Consider the following 23,721-nt stretch of genomic DNA (forward strand, 5'->3'; position numbering starts at 1 on the left):
TTAAACCAGAGTTGAGCTATGGCAATTTCTACCCCCACTTGTCAGTCTTGAACTCCATAAATCAGACCTAGATTATTCCAGAAAAGACTGTTATAATTGACAGTACCTGCAAAATTGTTGGGTGGAAAGAAACCATCTCTCTCTCTCTCTCTCTCTCTCTCTCTCTCTCTCTCTCTCTCTCTCTCTCTCTCTCTCTCTCTGTCTTTCTCATAGAGATGATATGTACGTGGTAAATTCTATTTTCCTTTGATGTATCACATTTTTATTTTCTTGTGTTGAAACTGAAGAGGTGGTTGGTTGGCAAGGCTGCAGTCATTTCTCCCCTGATTCTGTTCCCCCGATTTTACAACCTATATTATTACTGACTGTGAACAATTAATTGAGATAACTATCTTTCTAGATTGCTAGTCTGAGAACTTTCACAACTTAAGAATAGCTTCCCCACCATTTTCACCCTCTCCTCCTTCCCTTCTCCCTCTCCCTGACACTCTGCTCTTCTACTTCATAAAATCTCTTGTGTGAGTTCCTGCATCCAGAGTGGTTTTCTAGATGCTTTCAGAAACTATTGCTTTCTACAGTACTTAGTTTTCTTTTAGATATATTTTATTATTATTTAATGAAGTTTGATACAGAAAAATCCACAATTTAGAGAATTATTTTTCTCAAAATTGTCAAAGTAATTAAATATAACTTTATTACATTGTGTCAATTACATTAATTTAACTACTAGTTTATGATTGTGTTCTGTTTTTTGTGGATGACTAAAGAATAATATAGTAAACACAATGATTGACCTTGGAATAAATGCTGATTATTAAGCAGGGTATATAAATTAAGGCATAAGGTTATTTCCAAAATTTCTGTACCAACACATAGAACTATGATGACAGAATTTAAAACCATGTCTAAAGTAAATAGCATGCTGTTTTGAAAACTTAATTCACTGTAACTCATATGTAATTTCTATCCCATGCAAATGCAACATACAAATATTTACATGGAAGAATTAAGTAATGGTCCTGATTGAAGAGTTAAACTGTTTTGAACATCAAGAAAGTATCAAAGTCAAATGAACAAAACTGTTGCTTCAAATATCAAAGTGATATGCTTCTTTACCTTACAAAAAACAGAGAATAAACATTTTATTTGCACAAAATTATTTCTGAATCTTTCTCCTACAGTAAGGAATTCTGTTGTCATTAGGAATAGGAGATATTAAGCTATTCCCATAGTAGATATTGCTGATGATTTTCTCACCAGAATTGACTTTCCCTTGACCCATTATACTGTAGTTTAACTTTAATGTGAGGTCTTTGTGGATGCAGAAAAATACATCATAGACTGGAATTTGTGTACTCACTTAGATCTCATTGAAAGATTCAGTGTTGAGCATGATGTCTAATTGAAAAGATTGAATCTTAGGATCTTTGTGGTGAATGCAAAAAGAAAAGCAGAGAAACACTATACATTTCTGAACACTGTGGTGTGAATTAACCAAAATTGAACTTATCCACATATTTGGACCATGAGTTCTAACTCAGAAATCAGTAATTTTATGTTTTAGTTTGTAGAAGTAAGATATTATTCTTCTTATAAGCAAGGGCATCTTTGATGCATCCAGAACAGGCCTGGCTGTTTTGTGGTTCCACTGACATAAAGGAGCAAGTGATAGAGAGCAGAGACTCCAAGAGATGTGGGCACATTAGAAACACAGAGAGAGTGGTTAGAGCCAGCAACAAGTGGCAAGCACCTATAACTCAAGTCATCAAAGAAGTAGAGGCAGGGGGATCACAAGTCAAACCCAGCCTCCATAACTTAGTAAGGCTGTATGTAAATTAGCTCTCTAACTTATCCTGGCACTAAATAGAATATAAAAAGCACTGGGGATGTGGCTCAGTGGATAAGCACAACTGATCAAATCCCCAGTACTAGGAATAAATAAATAGATGATAGATAGATAAATAGTTTTAATCCTGAGAGAGGGAGAAAATTGGTAAAGTAAAAGTTTTCAACACAGGCAGAAGGAGGCTTATTTCAAAAAATGGAAAGCTGTGTGCTTAGCTAATCCTCAGAATGGACAAAAGTAAGGAACCATTAATTTTTACTTCAAACACATATAAATAAATTTATCTAGTGTTGTCACTGATATTATAGATGCTAGTAATGTATAACTTAGTGAAATAAAGACTATTTATGGATGGTTTAAGCAGTAAGTTGTTCACACACAAATACATATACACAATAACCTTTCATTATATTATATTTGTGCTTTATGTAAATTCATGAGAATTATTTGAAAATATTCCCTACTTCATAATATCATAAGTAATAACATAATTTAAAATTTATATATACAAAATACATATAATCTGCACCTGAATATTTCATTGGTAATTTTGCATATGTAAAATTAACAAAGTTGTTATTTTCAGTTGTTTAAATAAATCCATCTAAAGTATCTGCCAGTATTAAGAATAATTGTTTCATAAATTTATTTCAATATCAAAATAATTATCTCATATTTATTTTTATTTTTCTTTAATTCTCAATAGTTTAAAAACTTGTACATTTATGTCCATATAGGATCATAATTCCCAATATTACATTAATTAATTGTAAGCCAAAATAAAAGCAATGCATTTTTCTTTCTGTAGTGCTGAAGATCAAACCCACGTTCTCATGTATACTAAGTAAGCACTCTACCACTGAGCTAAATTGCCAGATTCAAAGCAAGCTATTGGGAGTTCACATAATATTTTTCATAATGTAGAAATACCTGGACACACATTTCAAGTTAGACAAATATTTAAAGAAGATTATTTAAATTTGGGGGGATGGTTAACAAAAACTTGAGCCCAGAGGTATTTAACTATTGAGGTGCATCCCAACCCTTTCTATTTTTTATTTAGAGACAGGGCTTGCTAAGTGCTTGGGTCTTTGCTAAGTTGCTGATGATGGTCTTGAACTTGCCATTCTTCTGCCTCACCCTCCCAAGGCTGGGATCATAGGCAGGCACTACTGCTCCCAGCTTATTTAATTTTTTAAAATTTATTTATTTCAGACTGGGGATATAGCTCAGTAAGTAGAGTGCTTGCCTTGCAAGCACAAGGCCCTGGGTTCTATCCCTAGCACTGCAAAAAAATATATATATATGTTTATTTTTATTTTTTTCTTCTTAGATACACATGACAGTAGAGTATATTTTGACATATTATACATACATGGAACATAGCTTATTCCAATCCTAAGATTGCACATGATGTGGGTTTTTTCTTGATGGCACATTCATGTATAAACATAAGAAATTTCTGTGTGATTTATTCTACTGTCTTTCCAATTCCAGCTACTTCAATTTTAAGCAAATGAAATATTTGTATCATATGATAGGTTAATGGATCTAGTTATACCCCTTCACTTATGATTTCTCTATTCTGTACTTTCTAATATTGTAGAAATGTAGCTATTTAAATTTAATTCAAATGGAAATCAAAAATGCAATTCCTCAGTTGCACTATCCCATAACTTCAGTTCTCAGTAGATCAGTTTGGTCAGTGAACACAGTATTCACACATATATAGAATATTTCTTCCATCAATAAACTATATTGGAGGGTCCTTGTTCACTTATTTGTGCTTGAAATAATATGGGTAACATTATTTCAAATTATCATTCTTTGTTTTCATTTATTCCAAAAGAAAAATGATGTTTAAGGTCTTAATACTTGCTTGAACCTGGAATTAACAAACCTCTTCCCTCAAGCAGCTTATGTTTACTGGATAAGAAAGAAATTAGCAAACACACACAAAATGTTTTACAGTAAGAAGTGCCCTGAAATCTAAATTAGATAAGGTGATAGAAGTGTCTTAGAAAGGTGTATTAGGTCAGGCTGAATAATCTGAAAAAATATCTTGGATAGAGGCCTAAAAGAAGGTGGGGGTACTATCAATACTAATACCAATACTGTCAATTCTCTGAGAGCATTCCATATGGATGGAATAATACAAATGTGCTGATAAGAAAACACTCCTTAGCTGCATGTGGTGGCACATGAATGCAATACCAGCAGCTTGGGAGGCTCAGTCAGGAGCATTATAGATTCAAGACCCTAAGCAAATTAGAGAGAACTTGTCTCAAAATTTTTAGAAGATGGGATGGCTGGAATGTATCTAAATATTTATGGATATGCTTCCTTGGATTTAATCCCTGTTACCAGAAAAATAAATATATAAATAAAAACCACAGACACTCCTTAATGTGGGTCAGGGGATAATCTCAGGATAAATAGAAACTGAGCACAGTAACAAAAGTCAGAGTATGTCTATGTCTTGCCTTTACTTCTTCATGGATTTTGAAGTATGTATTAAAATGTGACAGAACACATGCTCAGTATAATATAATTTATTACTAATGAGAGCACTGATTGCAATATAGCAAATAGAACAGAGTGGGCATAGGCAGTAATGGAAACAGGGAAGACAACTGCTAGGGCAGGAATTTAGTTGAGAGGTGGTGGTGACTTGAGTATGTATGGTAGCCTTGGGAGAGAAAGTTTGAATTTCCTGTGAAGGCTGAATTTTTCCTATATTATGTCTCTGCATCTTCTCCAGTCATTGCACATGAAACCAGTGTTCAAAACTCACATTATGCTGCAGTTATTATTTCTGTTGAGTTGTGAAGTCTGCTATCCTGATTAACAAATTATACTAAACCCATACTAATTCTCAGAGGTGTTGGATTATTTGAAAATCATTCCAAAGCCTATCATCACAGTTTAACAATCATTAACAGGTTTGGGAACAAAGAATGGTCTTCATGTTATTTCTCATGAAAGTATTTCTCTAATCCTCACATGCTTTATATCCTTCAAAGCAGCTCTAAGGAAATCTTTTATACTAAACTACCACTCAAACACTATGATTATATTCTCATACAGCAGACATTTTATGTATTAGTATAATGGTTCCAGACCCAATAATAAATGCTACCAAATTTTTTAATAACTTCAAATTTACTACTTTTTTGAGGAAAATACCTGAGATAATATTATGAAGTGATTAGGAAACAGAACAAGGTTGATACTCTAAAAATGTCCACTTTGAAATTTCAATGTTCAACTGGAATGTTCTGTTTAAGAAAGAAAAAACATGTAGTTTAACAAGTAAGGAAGTACTTACTTGGTAGAAAAATATCAGATGATACAAAAGGCTTTCATTCATAAACTGCTCTTTCATATTATCAAAACTTAATAGAGACATTCCCTAGGTATAATTTTGGTGCTATTCTTAAATTGATAAGGCACCAAGATATTTTTACTGTCTTCTATTTTATTAATGTTTTGTTTTTTATATTATTTAACAATGTGAGATGTTTACTTCAATCAGTTGGTTAGATTCCATAAAATCTGGCTATGTATTTGTTATTTAAGAATAAAGCATAGCATGTATGAGTCAATCACTCATTTTTAAGTGTTTATGATCTATGTAACTTTTCATTTCAATATTATGTATCAGACAAATATAAGCCCAACAAGCAATAAGTATTTACTGAATGTCTTTGTAATATTGTCTCTGTGTTTCTCAATTTCCACATTTGAAATAACTTCTATTTTTTTATTCCCACCCCCTCCCTTTGTGTGCATTTCCTAACTACATCCTTGAAAAGACAATTTTCTATTTCAGCCTGGCTTCAAAGAATGTGGAAAAGATAAGTGCACTACATCCTTGTACTTCTTCACTGCTTTCAACACAAAACCAATGCCTTCGTATCTATGAATTCTATTCCTCCTAATCATGTAAGTGGGACATAAACTTTTTTCTAAAATGCCCATTATGTTGCTAGTCCAGTAATCCAAAACACAAACCAACACTTAAAAACACTTCTCAAGGAATTCAACACCAATACTCTTATTCATTCTGTAAAAATTTAATCTCCAGAATCCCGCTTTTGTCTCAAAATCAAATGAAGACACTTCAACTGTTTATTTGCAACACTTATTTTCTCCATTGAATTAAAACTGTCTCTTTGTCAAAGAAACATATATATTCTCTTTCTAGTAGTTCTATTCATATTGACCATGCTGTCATACACTGTTCCCAGGTCTGTGCTACTGATGTTTACTTTTCCAAGAAATATGTGTTTTTACTTTTAAAGAATATTGACATTACTTTCATGTAATTTAACCTCCTGTGAGTAGTCTCTTCCTTTACAGCATTTCTGCACATGCTGAATGTTCACCTTCCCTCATCAAAACTTCTCAATAGTTTTACAAATATCATCAGTATTATAAGTAAAACAATATTTACATAAAACCAAGAGACTCTTATGTGTGTGATAAACTAAGCATTTTACATACAATAACTTTGTTCATTTTTCTCCCAGATTTTACATAGCTACTCATCTCTATATTTTATAAGAGAAAACTGAGGCTGAAAATTTTAATTGCTCAGGTTCACAGACCTACAAATTCCTATATGTGTTCTATGTTTTCCAGTGTAGTTCATCTAAACCTGTACATTTTTTTTTGTTTTATTGAAGAATTTTAATTGCACTTAAAGGTAAATCTGTTTTTGATACTCTACATATTCAAGGAAAGCTGCTCAAGAAATTTGAAAGTGAAGAAACTTATGGGGACATATCAGAATGTTAGTCATCAGAGAAAAGATGTGAAAAATATTTGAACAATTAACTATATCAGCAGAAATTAGTAGTAAGCAGAAAAAATGCAGGAAGATTTATAAATTCAAAACTACATTGATCAGAAATGTAACCAGGAAATTATAAGAGCACAGAACAGCATCAAAAGAGCACCAACTATCATGGGATATGAATAATAAGTGTCAACTGAACCTAACACGGAAAATGCAATAGAAAAGACCCTGACTAGGAATTAAAGAATGACTACACATAGGCTACTTTTGTGAAAAAATCTAGTTTATTTGCAACCCACTAAATCTACAAGAGAATGATTATTAAATCATTGCAGTGCTTTGAAATGTGCCAGAAAATAATATGGTAAAAATCATACATGTAATCTATTGAATGGTACTCAATTCATGTGAACATATTCTAATATAAAATCCTAAAAACAGCATCAAAACACCATCAGAGATATCTTCAAATAAATTTTGGGATAGAAAACCAGAAACTATGTTGGCAAATTAGACAAAAATGTAATATTTCCCCTACATGCTTGAATTTCTCAATTACTGAGTTACATAAGATTAATTCAACATATATAGAATAATTAGAACTGTATTAATTTCATTTGCTTATTTTTTTGGTAGTGGGAAGATGGGTTGATTTCTAAGAAGGCAGTAGGATTAACAAGTACAGCAAATTATATTGGATAACTCTTGGTTAATCCAAGACAATAATTAATCTAAATTATCTACTAAAATCTTATTGAGGATATTAAAGAGAATATCTGCATATAAAAAAGTAATGAAGGAGATTATTCTCTACAGCTACAAGCGAGGAACTAAGGCATAATTGAAGTATAAAATGATCATTTTTGTGTCATAGAGTAAACAGTTTTTTTTTTTTTTTGGGTGCTGGGGATCGAACCCAGGGCCTTGTGCTTACAAGGCAAGCACTCTACCGACTGAGCTATCTCCCCAGCCCCTGTCATAGAGTAAACATATGACCTAATTCTTGCACTTAATCACTTGAGAGTCATTAAAACCTTAATCAAAATGAAAAAGGAAAAACGAAAGAAAAAAGTGAGAAAAAAATGATGAAGAAATGTGCATAAGAACCAAAGAAACATTGGGTAAAAACAAACACAAACAGGTATGAGTGGGTCAAAAATATCTTACTTCAAAAATTTCAGCTACATTGAAGAGTGCAAAATTGTAAAATAAATATATTTCTTTAGTGAAATGTAAAATATAATAAAAATATTTAGAATGGGTTTTAAGTTAATGAATTAAAAAATGCAAAAAAAGACTGCCAAATATTTGTGGCAAAATCACATCACTATTTGTTTTCCTTTTAAGTATACTACAAATGGCACATCACATTTAAATATCCAAGGAAAAGTATTTCAGTACAATTTATTTAGATGTAGATCTTGAGGATCAATTTTGATCAATTTTAGATCAGTTATGTATGCAAACTTGTTACTTTTATCATTTTACTCCAGCTAAAAAAAATTAATAAAAGAGCTCTTGATCCCTACTTCAGAGGGTTAATAAAGATTTCACTGTTGTTAGTCTTGTACATGCTAACTTTCTGCACAGTGTCTATAAACAGAAATCTACTCAATATGGGTGATTTTCTGGGAATCAAGGGGTAGCTCTTTCTCTTTGCTTTAAAAACAAAGTGTTTGTTAACAGTAATTGTCATCATTTCTGAAAACACAAAATTTTAAGAGCCAAAAAATGCCTATGGTTTGAATGTTTCTTATTGAGGACTTTGCAGATAATATGAAAAAGTAAAATTTAGAGCAAAAATTTGTCTTGCAAACATATATTGCCATTAGCAAATGTGGGAAATAGCTGGGCCAAGCTAATTAGACAAAGAACAATATAATATATTTAGCCAAGAATATAAATGATATTTTGATTTTTTTTTAGAAAATAACTTTACACTCCATTCCATCTATCATTCCTAAAGATGATGTTTTCTCTACTTTCTTGGCTTCAGAAGGTATTGTATTTGAAAGATTTACTTATTTGTAATCATGTTTTACAATATTGAATTTTGAGATCACATGCAGCATTTCCTACAGAGGAGCTGTAATAATAGTAATAATAACAACAACAATTACATCCCTAAGTTGAAAGCAACCTACTTACTGCATTCTAAAAATTACTTTGATTAATTCTATTAACAGTCTCATTTCCTCAGTAGGAAAGTAACATTTCAGACTGGATAGATAGCTCAGTTCGTAGAGTGCTCACCTTACAAGCACAAGACCCTGGGTTCAATCCCCAGCACTGCAAAATAAAAGAAAAATTAAAGAAGATTAATAACTAACTTTTGCAAGTGTATCTATCTATTGAGGCCCACTGAAACCCCAACTAAATTGTAAATGCTGTAAGAGGAGGGGCTTACTCTTTCTAGAGAGAAAAGCTATTTCTTTGTTTTCATAATAGTTTTGAGTTCCTATTTATAATTTCTGAGAAGAAATAAAACAAGGAAAGAATGCATGATAATTTAAAATACATTAGAAAATTAATGATCTTATAAAACTCTTGTGGATATTTATTATGTCAATCATTTTTTATTTTTGTGTATAGAATTAAAGCATGTAATACTAATGTTTCAAATTTACTTTCTCCTTGTCATTTTCTATATATAATTTTATCTAAAGTCATCACAAATTAATTTTTTTGAACCAGGAATTGAATGCAGGGTCGAATAAATACTAAGACACATCCCCAGATCTTCTTTTATATTTTATTTTGAAGCAGGTTCTTGTTGAGTTGATTAGGGCCTCACTAAATTGCTAAGTCTTGTTTTGAACTTGTGGTCCTCCTGCTTAACTCACCTAAACCACTAGGGTTTCAGGTGTACACACCATGTCCCACTAATTTTTTAAAAGCTTGAAATTTTGATGAATGAATAAAGAAAATGTTGTATATATACACATGAAATAGTATTTGTCCACTAAAAAGCATTTGCAACAACATAGGTTGAAAACTATTATTAAGTTTCAGAGGCAGAATCCAATGTTCAAAGTCAGTCTTAGCAACTTAGCAAGTCCCTAAGCAATTTAGTGAGATCCTGTTCTAAAATTAAAAATAAAGAGATGGAGATTTTGCTCAGTGGTTAAGCACCACTATGTTCAATTCATGGTATGAAAAAAAGTAAGTGGTTCTGTGAAAAACTAGTTTTACTCCTAGATATAAAGTATTGGAAAAAATAAATAAAAATATACCAAAAGAGAAAATATTTGAAAAAACCATAAACTGCACAGCAGCCAAACACTCAAAATAATACAAATGTCTATTAATTGGAGATTGAGTAAGAAGTCATAGTATGTCTATATGGTAGACTATTTTTCAGCAATATGAAGTAATGAATTATTGATTGATGCAAAATCATGGATGGATTTCAAAAACTCAAAATTTAATGAAAGAATTCAGCATGAACCCCTCCTTTTGGGTGCACCTTTCTTTAGGATTCAGACTTCCCTCACACCTGTACCTTTCTTGGCATCTTCTGAATCACCTTGGCAAGTTGCCTCTTCCCAAAGCATGTCTGCCATCTCTACCATACCATTGTTCCTCTTTCATCCAGGGGTTGACTCAGGCTTCCACCAAAACTTCTCTCTTAAGGTCTTTGAAGACACCATCATAATAAAATATAAAGGTCATATATTTGATCCTTAACTTTTTGACATTTTGCTGTTGAAGACAGCTTGAAGTTCTTCTTTGCCTTGTTCTGCTCTATATTCAACATCCACATGTCTAATTATCCCTTCTGTGTGTGCATGTACAACAGACACATAAAGTTTAATAAATTCAAATTTGAAGTATGGTCTTCTGCATACCATACTTTTATTTTATTTTCTCCACCTGTGATCTTTCTGTACAGAAATGAAATTACTTCTAAGCTGGAAAACAGGATGCACCCTTAACAATGTCCTTTCTTAGTTAGGGGTCCTGTTAGCCAGATATCCATTGCTGTGGCAAATTATCTGGAGGACCAAGTAAAAAGAGGGAAGATTTAATTTGGTTTATGATTTGGCCCCATTGCTGTTGGTTTATAAGAGGCAGAATATCATGGTGGGGAGTGATCCAAATCTGATCACTTCATAGTTGAAAGGAAGGTGAGGAATACGTGAGAGATAGATATAGGGAGGGTGGTCAGGTTAAAGCTATAGTCCTCAAGGACAGACTTCCAAGGACCTACTGCCTTCTGGCCCCATATCATACAGTTTCCAGTTCTCCCAAAATTTTATTCTGTTATAAATCCATCAGTGGATTAATCCATTGGTGAGATTACAGCCATGATAATCCAACCACTTCTTGAAAACCCTCCCTGTGAACATTGTTGTTCCAGGGAGCTTTGGGAGTTTTTGTGGGACATTGCAGATCCAAATTATACACGTCCTATCTCCTAAGCAGCTCCTTCAGATGCTACTTCTCTACCATCCAAGTTGCCACTCTAATTTCTTAAATAAACTGCAGTAATCATCTCCTAGTAGCTCTGCTGATTTCCACTCATACCTAGCCACAACCCAGTACATTGCCTGAATGAAGCTTCTAAAGACATTTTGTATGGGGTAATCCCCTGTTTAAAAGCCTTTATGGTATTCTTTTTTATGTTAAAATTCAAGTTCTGCTTTTCATGTGGCATTCCCTTCACCCAGAACACCCTTTGTCCTGACTATTGATTCCCTCTTATTTATTCTCTAGGTCTCACTTTAGACATTAATTTCCTGGAACATTTTTCCTGGTTCCTCAAGACTGAAGATTTCTCCTCATATGTTCCAGGAAGTATTATTGCTTGTCATAAAATTACTATAATTGTTTCTCTCTTGCCTAGCACCAGGGATGGAAAAAAGTATCTGATAAACACTTCCTGAAAATTTAGAATGAGATCAATTTCTTTCCACCAATGGTGATCAAACTTGAGTGGTTATGGAATCACCTGGAGGACTTACTAAACCATAGCCTACTGCCTCTAACCCTAGAGTTTCTGTTCAGCAGTTTGGGGTTTTGCTGATGGTAAGGCTGGAATTAGATATTGGTAGAAATCTGAGAGTGAAACACTGAAGCCTCCAGAGGGGAGAGTTCTCATCAGGAGAGGTCCACAGGTCCAGGTGTAAGTAACACCACTCCAGGATGGGGAATGGGGACCTTGATTTGCACATGAAAGATGCACAATATTCCCTTGTGGATGTATTCATATTTTAACATGCCTTTTAATGGTATTGGAGATTATTTTTCTCAGAGAACCTCCTGAGAATCCATTAGGGACATTTCTTAATGAGTAAGGTAACAAGTGACTTATTAGACTCATCACCACCTGCTTTTTAAAGAAAACACTTTACTAGTTTACTATAAAATATATTTTCACATTTAAAATTTTATAAGAACAGGAGAAAATGATTCCATGCCCCTTGAGGTAGAGACAGAATAAACAAGGATAGGTAGAAGTGAAACCAACAAAGAAACTGCAAATTTAAATCTGTGAAGATGTTATAAGTATCCTCACCTTTACTCCCCAAGACTATTCTCTTCCAGAAATAAATTGCTCAAAAGAACCTGAATCTTAGAGTATTATGAGTCAAATTAATGTTCATATTTATTGCTAGTTTTCATAATGTCTTTTACACTAAATAAAGTGAAGGGGAAGTATCATTAGAGACTCATCAGTGTATTCTACACATTCTGTGTTGACTGGATGTCATCAACATAGAGACCCTGAGAGAAGCAGGCAACTGTAATGAAACCCATGCTCCATGATTAAGTGTTGAGCTCAACAGATAGATACACCCTTGAACACCCACCCCTTGCTACTTCTCATGTTCACTATCCACAAAATTTCTTTTAAAAGGTGAGCCCATTATCCCTAAAATGAGTCTCAGTCTCAAGTACCTGCACCCCTTCTCCCATTGAGTGTATATGCAACTTTTTTATTTACATTTCTAAATAATCTCCTTGTTTTCCTTAATAAATATTTGTGCTTCTTCTGATATGCCCTGAAATTTCTTTCTATTGTGTAAGTCAAGAACCTGCCAGGGCCAATTTGTGATTTCCATTTCCTTTCTGGGTGAACTTCTTAGATTCTATTCAGTGACTCATTAAAGAAGCCCATTATGACTTTCCTTTTCATTTTTGAAGGGCTCAATTTCCTTATGCCTTTTTCAAACAATTATTTCCCTTTTTACTTTTTGAGAGTTGCCTGTTCATCTTCTTTGCTTATTTCTATAGGAGATCTTCATCTATTTTTTCTTATTGAAGGAAAGCTACTTACATAAATATTAATATTTTTCCAAATTTTTTTCTAGAGTTTCATAAAGATGATTTTGTTTTTTAGCCCATTAAGTCCTAAGTATTCAATTGTGTGAACATATTAGTCACATATTCGTTCAAAGTTACCACAAGTGGTATGTTTGTTGAACAATTTAAGTTTTTATAGTTCTTCCACATCCAGGTTGATGGAACAAAATGTATCAATTTACAAATAGGTGACTATTGATATTTGAGAAAGCTGCATGTTTTTCCTTAAAAATAAATTTATAAATTTATTAGAAAAAATTTCTTTTTAATCTCATGAGCTATAAGAGGTCTTAAGACAGAGCAGAAGAAAGGACACTGAGGAGTGATGATTATCATACTTATAAAAATTTCTAACAGTAATAAAGGGAATATTTAGTGACTGTCAAATTTTAACTTACAGAGGAATCACTTGGAGATCTTGTAAAAGTACAGACTGGATTCAGTAGGTCTTCTGAATCCAGAGAATGTGCATTCACTTCTGCTTCCAGGTAAGTTGGATGGTTCAGGGACTACAACAGGAGTACCTGGGCTCTACATTGTAACATGTGGGAAATTATTCGTGAGTTCAATGATCATTCTAATTCCATGTTATCAATTATTTGCAAACCCTCTCCTCTCTAATTAAGTTTATTATTCTCAACTTTTTATTCTGGAAAGTAGGAGACAACCACAGTTCATTTTTAAAAGAAAAATGCATCAGTGTTCATGGAGTAACAGCCGCCTTCTACCTTATGTTCTTTTAGAATATATTCCTTCTATTTTTTGAAACTGAGGATTGAACTGTTGGGTAATCAATCCCTGAGCTACATCTCCATCCCATTTTATTTTAATTTGATATAGTATCTAAGTTCATTTCATAGGGACTCATTTTGTTGCTGAAGCTGGTCTTGAACTTGATGTCCTCCAGTCTCAGCTCTTCAAGTCTCTGGGACTATAGGCAGGCACCACTGTATATGGCCCATAATTTTTAAAGGTAAATGTACAAGTTTAAAGTGGTCACTTTTTTGTTTTTATTTTCATTTTTACAGACTGTATTTTGATTCATTGTACAAAAGTGGGGTACAAATTTTCATTTGTTTGGTAGTACACAATGTAGATTCACACCTTTTGTGTAATCATATATGTACTTAGGGTAATTATGTCTGTCCCAGTGTATTATCTTTCTTTCCCCACCCACATCCATCCCATTTCCCTCTACACAATCTAAAGTTTCTCCATTCTTCTCTTATCCCCCAAAACCTCCTGTTATGTATCATCATCCACTTATCAGAGAAAATATTCAGTCTTTTTTTGGGGGGGGAAATGGTTTATTTTACTTAGCATAATATTCTCCAATTCCATCCTTTTAACTACAAGTACCACAATTTTATTTTCCCTTATAACTAAGTAATATTCCACTATATAAATATACCACGGTTTATTCATTCATCTATTGAAGTGCATCTAGGTTGGTTCCACAATCTAGCTATTGTGAATAGACCAGCTATAAACATTGCTGTGGCTGTGCCACTGTAGTATATTATCTTAAATCTTTTGGGTATAAACTGAGGGGTGGGATATCTGGGTCAAAAGGTGGGCCCATTCCAAGTTTTCTGAAGAATTTCCATACTACTTTCTAGAGTGACTGCACCCATTTGCAACTCCACCAGCAATGTATAAGTGTGACTTTCCCCCATATCCATGCCAAAACATAATGCTGTGTTCTTGACAATAACCATTCTAATTGGAGTGAGAAAAAATCTTTCCATTTCTCTATTTACTAGAGATGATGAACACTTTTTCTTATATTTGTTAATCACCTGTGTGTCTTTTTCTGTGAAATGTCTGTTCGGTTACTTAGTCCAATTATTGATTGAGTTTTTGTGTTTTCGTTGTAAAATATTTTAGTACTTCATAAATTTTGGACTTCAGTGTTCTATCTGAAGTGCCTATTGAAAAGATTTCCTCTGATTCCATAAGTTCTTTTCACAATCTTGTTTCCTGTTCTGAGAAAGTTTTTTTTTTTTTTTAGTTTGAACCCATCCCAATTATTGTTTCTTGATTTTATTTCTTGCTCTCTTGGAGTCTTGTTAGGAAGTCTTCCTAAGCCAAAATGATGGAGATTTGGGTCTACTTTTCTTCTATTTGGTGCAGGGTCCTGAGGACTGGTCTCTGCTGGTCCCTGAAAGCCAGAATATTCATTTTTTTTAAAAGCAGAATTGAAAATATAGAATGAGTAAAATTACAATAAGTACAAATTTTTAAAAGAGAATGCCTTACATATCACCAAAATCAATAAAATGCAGTTTACATAAGTGCCAGAAAGACCCCATAATACTTTTTCTTACAATGCTGTACTATGTATATTTTTTACATAATATATATATGTATATTACATAAATATAATTTCATAATATATATTACATAAAATGTTCACTTCCTGAATCAATATTCAGCAGGATGAAATTAACACGCAAGATTAGTCTTTTTTATCTTCTGTTCTGCCTTTTTTTATTGTAAACAAATGTGATACAAGTTGTTTCTCTATTTGTACATGGAGTCAAGGCATACCATTTGTGTAATCATAAATTTACATAGGGTGGGCAATGTTGTTTGATTCATGCTGTTATTTTCCCCTTCCTCCCCACCCGGCCCACCCCTCTCTTCCCTCTATACAGTCCTTCCTTCCTCCATTCTTACCACCCTCCTTATCTCTAACCCTAAACCTAACCCTAACCCTAACCCTAATGCTAACACCTCCCACCTTCCATTATATGTCCTCATCTGCTTATCAGCGAGATCATTCATCCTTTACTTTTTTGAGATCGGCTTATCTCACTTAGCATGATGTTCTCCAATTTCATCCATTTGCCTGCAAATGCCATAATTTTATCATTCTTCATGGCGGAGTAATATTCCATTGTGTATATATGCCACAGTTTCTTTATCCATTCAACAACTGAATGGCATCTAGGTTGGTTCCACAATCTAGCTATGGTGAATTGAGCAGCAATGAACACTGATGTGGCTGTATCTCTGTAGTATGCTGCTGTTAAGTCCTTTGGGTGTAGACCAAGGAGTGGGATAGCTGGGTCAAATGATGGTTCCATTCCAAGCTTTCTGAGGAATCTCCAGACTGCTTTCCAGAGTGGCTGCACTAATTTGCAAACCCACCAGCAATGTATGAGTGTACCTTTTTCCCCATATCCTCGCCAACACCTATTGTTGCTTGTGTTCTTGATAATCACCATTCTAATTGGGGTGAGATGGAATCTTAGGGTAGTTTTGATTTGCATTTCTCTTATTACTAGAGATGGTGAACATTTTTTCATATATCTGTTGATTGCTTGTAGATCTTCTTCTGTGAAGTGTCTGTTCATTTCCTTAGCCCATTTGTTGATTGGATTATTTGTATTCCTGGTGTGGAGTTTTTTGAGTTCTTTATATATTCTGGAAATTAGCGCTCTATCTGAAGTATGAGTGGCAAAGATATTCTCCCACTCTGTAGGCTATCTCTTCACATTACTGATAGTTTCCTTTGCTGAGGGAAAGCTTTTTAGTTTGAATCTCTCCCAGTTATTGATTCTTGCTTTTATTTCTTGTGCTATGGGAGTCCTGTTAAGGAAGTCTGATCCTAAGCCAACAAGGTGAAGATTTGGACCTACTTTTTCTTCTATAAGATGCAGGGTCTTTCTTCTGATTCCGAGGTCCTTGATCCATTTTGAGTTGAGTTTTGTGTAGTGTGAGAGATAGGGATTCAATTTCATTCTGTTTCATATAGTTTTCCAGTTTTCCCAGCACCATTTGTTGAAGAGGCTATCTTTTCTCCATTGCATATTTTTGGCCCCTTTGTCTACTATGAGAAAACTGTATTTATTTGGGTTTGTGTCCATGTCCTGTATTCTGTACCATTGATCTACCTGTCTATTTTGGTACCAATAGCATGCCATTTTTGTTACTATTGCTTTGTAATAGAGTTGAAGATGTGGTATTGCAACACCCCCTGTTTCACTCTTCCTAAGAAGGATTGCTTTAGCTATTCTGGTTTTCTTATTCTTCCAGACGAATTTCATAATTGCTTGCTCTATTTCTGTAAGGTACATCATTGGGATTTTAATTGGAATTGCGTTGAATCTGTCTAGCACTTTAGGTAGTATTGCCATTTTCACAATATTAATTCTTCCTATCCAAGAACATGGGAGATCTTTGCATTTTCTAAGGTTTTCTATAATTTCTTTCTTTAGTGTTCTGTAGTTCTCATTGTAGAGGTCTTTCACCTCTTTTGTGAGATTGATTCCCAAGTATTTTATTTTTTTCGATGCTATTGTGAATGGGGTAGTTTTCCTAATTTCTCTTTCTGAAGATTCATCACTTATGTTTAAAAATGCGTTGGATTTATAAGCATTCATCTTGTAACCTGCTACTTTACTGAATTCACTTATGAGTTCTAAAAGTTTTCTGGTGGAATTTCCAGGTTCCTGACATGATATAATCATGTCTTCAGCGAACAGGGATAGTTTGAGTTCTTCTTTTCCAATTCGTATCCCTTTAATTTCTTTGGTTTGTCTAATTGTTCTGGCTGTTGTCTGAAGGACGATGTTGAATAGAAGTGGTGAAAGAGGGCATACCTGCCTTGTTCCAGTTTTTAGAGGGAATGCTTTCAGTTTTTCACCATTTAGAATGATATTGGCCATGGGCTTAGCATATATGGCCTTTACAATGTTAAGGAATGTTCCCAGTACCCCAATTTTTTCTAGTGTTTTGAGCATGAAAGGATGCTGTATTTTATCAAATGCTTTTTCTGCATCTTTTGAAATAATCGTGTGATTCTTAACTTTAAGTCTGTTGATATAGTGAATAACATTTATTGATTTGCATATTTTGAACCAATCTTGCATCCCTGGGATAAAACCCACTTGATCGTGGTGCACTATCTGTTTAATATATGTTTGTATGCGATATGTTAAAATTTTGTTGAGAATTTTTGCGTCAATGTTCAGTAAGGATATTGGTCTGAAATTTTCTTTCTTCAATGTGTCTCTGTCTGGTTTAGGTATCGGGATGGTATTGGCTTCATAGAATGAGTTTGGGAGAGTTCCCTCCTCTTCTATTCCATAAAATAATTTGAGGAGTATTGGAATGAGCTCTTCTTTAAAGGTTTTATAGAACTTGGTTGAGAACCCATCTGGTCCCGGACTTTTCTATTTTGGTAGGCTTTTGTTGACCTCTTCTATTTCATTGCTTGAAATTGATTTATTTAAATTGTGTATGTCCTCCTTGTTCAGTTTAGGTATTTTATATGTCTCTAGAAACTTGTTGATGTCTTCGTGGTTTTCTGTTTTGTTGGAGTATAGATTTTCAAAATAGCTTCTAATTATGTTTTGTATTTCACTCCTGTCTGTTGTGATATTTCTTTGTTCATTCCAAATTTCAGTAATTTGAGTTTTCTCCCTCTTTCTCTTTGTTAGTGTGGCTAAGAGTTTATCAATTTTGTTTATTTTTTCAGAGAACCAACTATTTATTTTGTTAATATTTCTGATTGTTTCTTTTGTTTCGATTTCGTTGATTTCGGCTCTGATTTTAACTATTTCCTGTCTTCTACTACTTTTGGTGTTGGTCTGCTCTTCTTTTTCTAGGGCTTTGAGCTGTAGTGTTAAGTCGTTTATTTATTGATTTCTACTTCTTTTGTTGATTGCACCCCATGAAATAAATCTTCCTCTAAGTACTGCTTTCATAGTGTCCCAGAGATTTTGTTATGATGTGTCTTTGTTCTCATTTACTAAGATTAGTCTTTTTGGTAGAAAAATTCCATTCCTGGCTAGCTCCTCTTCCCAGCATTATAAAGGGGATTTTTAATATTTTCTTTTTTTTTCTTTTTTGGATAATAGCTCTAGTCTAAACACTCCTCAAGATAGTAAACTGATGGGTCTTGTAAAAGGCAACATAGCCAGGTGGGAGAATTATCTTAGAGCGGAACACTGGAGATATGGATTCTCATTCTGGTTTTAACATAGTTGGTTTGAATATTTTAAAATTTCCTGACTTTTTTTTTTGAATAAAAAATGGAGACAATAATAGAGGTTTTCTTCCCTAGGAAGATAGCCGAATATAATTTTCCCAGAGGGGTATCCAGACATTCTCTCTAGTGGCAGTGATGTCATTAATCTCTTATAACTTATCATATGCTGATGTGGTTTTCTAATTTCTAAGCCAGTTGCCTCAAAACTGTCTGCTTACTACCAGTAATTTGCACAATTTTTTTAATTTGAAAGAACAGAGCTAATTCCTTCAAGGCCCAATCTGCTCCCCTTGTACATCTCTCTACACCCCATCTCTCAGAAAAGCAGAGATGGTTAGTGGTGTAGAGTACAGGATTTGAGCCCCTGACTGTGGGAACGATACTTTGGCTCTGTAAGCCTCAGTGTTCCCATCTGTATCAATGACATTCATCTGTCATCATGGGTAAGGTGGTGCTACTGTGAAAGATTGTGCCACAGTGAGTGCTCAATTCTTAGTAGGTATAGCTTATTTTCCCCCCTAGGTTTTCATACAATCTTACTAGATTGAAGAAACCCATGTGGCCAGTAACAGAAAATCAAAATAGCCTCTCCCCATGTCCAGGCACATTCATATATCTTCAGGACACCAGGTCTTGGCAAGGGCCCTACTGGGCTCTGTTAACCAGTGCCCCTTAGGGACCCTCAGTATGTTCTCAAGAAGGGCTCCTTTGTGCTGCATTTAATCCTTGTATGTTTTCTATCAAAGTGAGGGGGCACTAGTGAGACTAGTGTCAGATTCAGTTCCTAATCCATCTGCTCCACTTAGCTGCTGTCATCAGGCCTCAGTTTTCCCACTTTTCCTTTTCTGCTTAGACTTGTGCAGGGTGGTGTGTAAAGGTTAATTGGCGTCCAGTTATAAGGGCTAAGGGGAGATATAATAAAGAGGAAAGCACATAGGATGGTGAAGAGCAAGAAGTGACTCTCATGGGAAATCCAGTCCAGTTTATTATATATTCCATGGTCATATCAAGTTACACTAGTTTACATAGTACAGTTATCTTGTTCATTCCAGATCACATAACTTGTTTGATACTCAGAGTCCACTAGGTCCAAAGTTTATTGTAATAATGTAATGTCTCCAGGTCTCAAGGACTGAGGAGTTGCAGAACATTTCTAAGTCATTCAAACAGAGCAGCTATTTTGTCCTGAGGCATTTGCTCAACTGAAAGTACTTTTGATCCTCTGTACCTTGACTGATCTGAAATCCCTACAACTCCTCTCTTTTGTTTTGCCTGCCCTTTAGAATAGACATGACTAGTCTTCTGTTCAAGGAAGGTGGAGGGAGAAAAAAAGGCAAACATTGGCAAAAACAAGAACAGTATGATAAGTTAAATATCAATAAACATTCTCCAATGAAAACCTCTTTGTTCTATGTAAAATTTGGTAGCTATGAGGTTAGCCACTATAATAAATCCCATCTTCCTTCATCTTGTTACACCTTCTTTATACTGTCCTTAAGATGATCCAATTCTCTTTAAATGGGGTGTTTACTATTAGTTAAATGTAAACAACACATATTATTAACTTCTGGCATCCCTTATGATGTACCATTAGAAAATAATGAATAGCTGCTGTATTATCTAGAATAGATTGATGATATAAATTTCAAAAAAAATTAACAATTTTTGCTAAGTACTGGGGCACCACCAACAAGGATACAATAACACAGAAATAACACAATAGTAGTCAGCATAGTTGTGGAATTCTGGGTAAATTTGGCAAGCAGAACTGTAACCAAATTTTCCAGGGTACATTCTAAATCCATCTGGGCTAGTAAATATTGAGCAGATGTTGTTAAAATCTTTATATCCCCCCTAGGTCACTAGACAGTTAGAAGACTGAGGGTTTCTTTGACCTCTTGTTCTTATTGGATGTTCCTTCTTTGAATTAGGGTCTTCTTCATCCAAGGTCAAATAGAATTTGGGAATCAGATTGAGAAGTCCTTGATGCCAACTCATGATGATGGATGGATCTCAAACATCCTGCAGGAATCCAGACAGGACCTGTAGGATTAATAACAGCAGCATATTCCCTTTCCCATGTAATAAAAGGTACAGGGTCCTTCCATATTGTATATGGTGGAACTTGGTATTTTACCTAAATCTTTGATAGGGGTTCCTTAGGGGAAAAGTACCAGTCCAAGACAGAGGAACAGCAATGTGTATTATCTTCATACTGTGCATTAAAAGCATTTCTTGTGAACAAGGCAATATTGAGAGCATTATTAAAATGAGCAAGTCTATGTCCCCTTTTTTGTTTTATTTTAAAAGGAACCTTTGAAGTGCACAATGTGTACTCTCGGCTAAGCCTGCCCAGTAGGATTTTGAGGAATTCCACAGGTTAGAATTATATTCCATTGATTACAAAACTTACAAATAAACTAAAAGTATAAGTAGGGACATTCTCAGGTTTAAACAATGAGGTTTGCCCATGGTGCAAAGGAGCACGTGAGAGATACAGGCTAAGACCTTCTCTGAACAATGTGCACTGGCCCATTTAAGACCTAGGAATGTATCTGTTGTAACGTGTAAAAAGAAATAGGGGTGAAAAGGAGGAAAATGAATTATATTTATCTGCCAAAGGGCATTATAATATAAACCTTGAGGATTTACCGCTTCTCAAGTGGGTAAAAAAATAATTTGAAATGAGAGCAATTATTAACAATGATATGGTACTGTTGAGAGAAAATGGAAAAGGATTTTATTAAAAAGTGTTCATTTTGATGAAAAAATGTGTGATACCATGGCATCTGAAAAAGAGAGGATAAAGGGATTTTTATGGCAGCATCAGCTTGAGCACTTTCTTCAGTGAGTTGTCCAGAAATCTTAGTGTGGCTTCATACATGAGGAAGAAATACTGGAGCTGTATAAACCTATAAAAGATATTGAAGAGTAATAAAGAGGGATAATAAATTAGAGTCCAAATGAAGTGACCAAACTGCAGAGAAAATATGAGGTATCACTTTGGCTATATACTGAGAATATGTAATGATATTACTGTTGTGGGAAACATATGAAGAGCCAAAATAATTGCAGCTAATTTTGCTCACTGAGGAGAATCTTGAGGCAATGTGTAATAATCAGTCTATTTTTATCAGTGAATATAGATAATAACCCTGTTGTTTTCCTCCATCAGTATAGACAGTAATCCCACTGGAAAATGGAATGGAGGAGATTATAGAAGGAGCATGAGAGACTTGACACAAGGAAAGGCATTCATCCTGAGGTGCATAGAAAATAACAGGACCTAAAAATTTAGTTAAGACAGCTTGAGAATATGAAGAAAATTTTAAATACTGTAAATGTTAAGTTTTTCTATAAGTAAGATAAAGAACATGAATATATCTGTTCCTATAAGAGATAAAATATGATGACAAAATTCTGAGATCAATTGAACATATATATCAGTATAAGGGGGAACATTATTTTCCTGAAAAGTGAGGAGGATATGATCATTCTATTTCATACAAGATTTGATGATAAATGGCAACAACTGCAGTAAAGTCATAAGGCTTTCCTGTAAAGATTATTAGAGATAAAAGAACATTGAGTGTTGGGAGTCTATCTATAAGAACTGTAAATAACTTCTCATTAACATGCTGAAGAGCTGCAGTGAGTGAAGGAGTTAACTGAAAAAAACTGATGGGATTATGTTGCTTTCTCAACAGCTGAAAATAAAAAGGTGACAACATATCAGTAGTTAAAGAAATATATGGTGGAACCCAATTAAAATGTCTTAATATTTGCTGTAAATGAACTAATAAGAATTTGGAAGAAAGAGTTAGTTTTGGAACATGAAGAATGGAATAAAATTGGAGTATTTTATGTCCTAATTAGTTAATAGAGTGTTGTTGAATTTTTTCTGTGGCCTCATAGAGGCCACATTGTAATAGAATGTGCTATAATTTAGTTAAAGTGTGTTCTGTAAGTATTGGCCCAGCAATCAAAATATCATCCATGTAATGATAAACAAGAATATATGGAAATAATTTTCTGAAACACTGAAGAGTCTTATTCACAAAATGTTAATATAATGTGGGTCTACTAAACATACGTTGAGGAAGAACTTACCACTGATATTTATCAGCAAGTTTATGTGAATTGAAAACAGGAACTCTGAAGGCAATTTTTCTTGATCATCAGGAAGAGAAGAATAGAAAAAAAAAAACCAACAGTCTTTTAAGTCTATTACATATGAAGAAAAATCTTGAGAAATTAAATTAGGATTAGGTGATCAATCCACATTGAAGTGGACCCATATGTTGTATACATTTATTAATTTATCTTAAATCTTGTAATAATCTCCATTTTCCTGATTTCTTATTTATGATAAAAATGGGTGTATTCCATGGACAGGTAGAAGGTTCAATATGTCCCAATTTTAACTGATCTTGAATAAGAGTCTCTGCAGTTGCCACCTTCTCCTTAGACAATGGTCATTTTTCTACCCAGACAGGAGTGGTGACCTTTCACTTTAATGGCAAGGTACTCATTTCCACAGAGACCCCTATAAAAAAAGGTGACTCCATAGACATTTGTAACTTGTGTAAGATGTCTTAGCCCCTTATAGGAAAGTGAATAGCCATAATGTATGGATGAATGTGAGTAATAACTTGTGGGTTGGAAGGGGTGAAGCATTGCAACTCTAGAGACCTTTTAGACACCTGTTTATTATTTCCTCCAATGCCCCAAACTGGGATGGCCACATTGATACAGGTACAACTGTTACAT

The sequence above is a fragment of the Sciurus carolinensis genome, chromosome 15 (assembly GCF_902686445.1).
Source record: "Sciurus carolinensis chromosome 15, mSciCar1.2, whole genome shotgun sequence".
Taxonomy (NCBI): domain Eukaryota; kingdom Metazoa; phylum Chordata; class Mammalia; order Rodentia; family Sciuridae; genus Sciurus; species Sciurus carolinensis.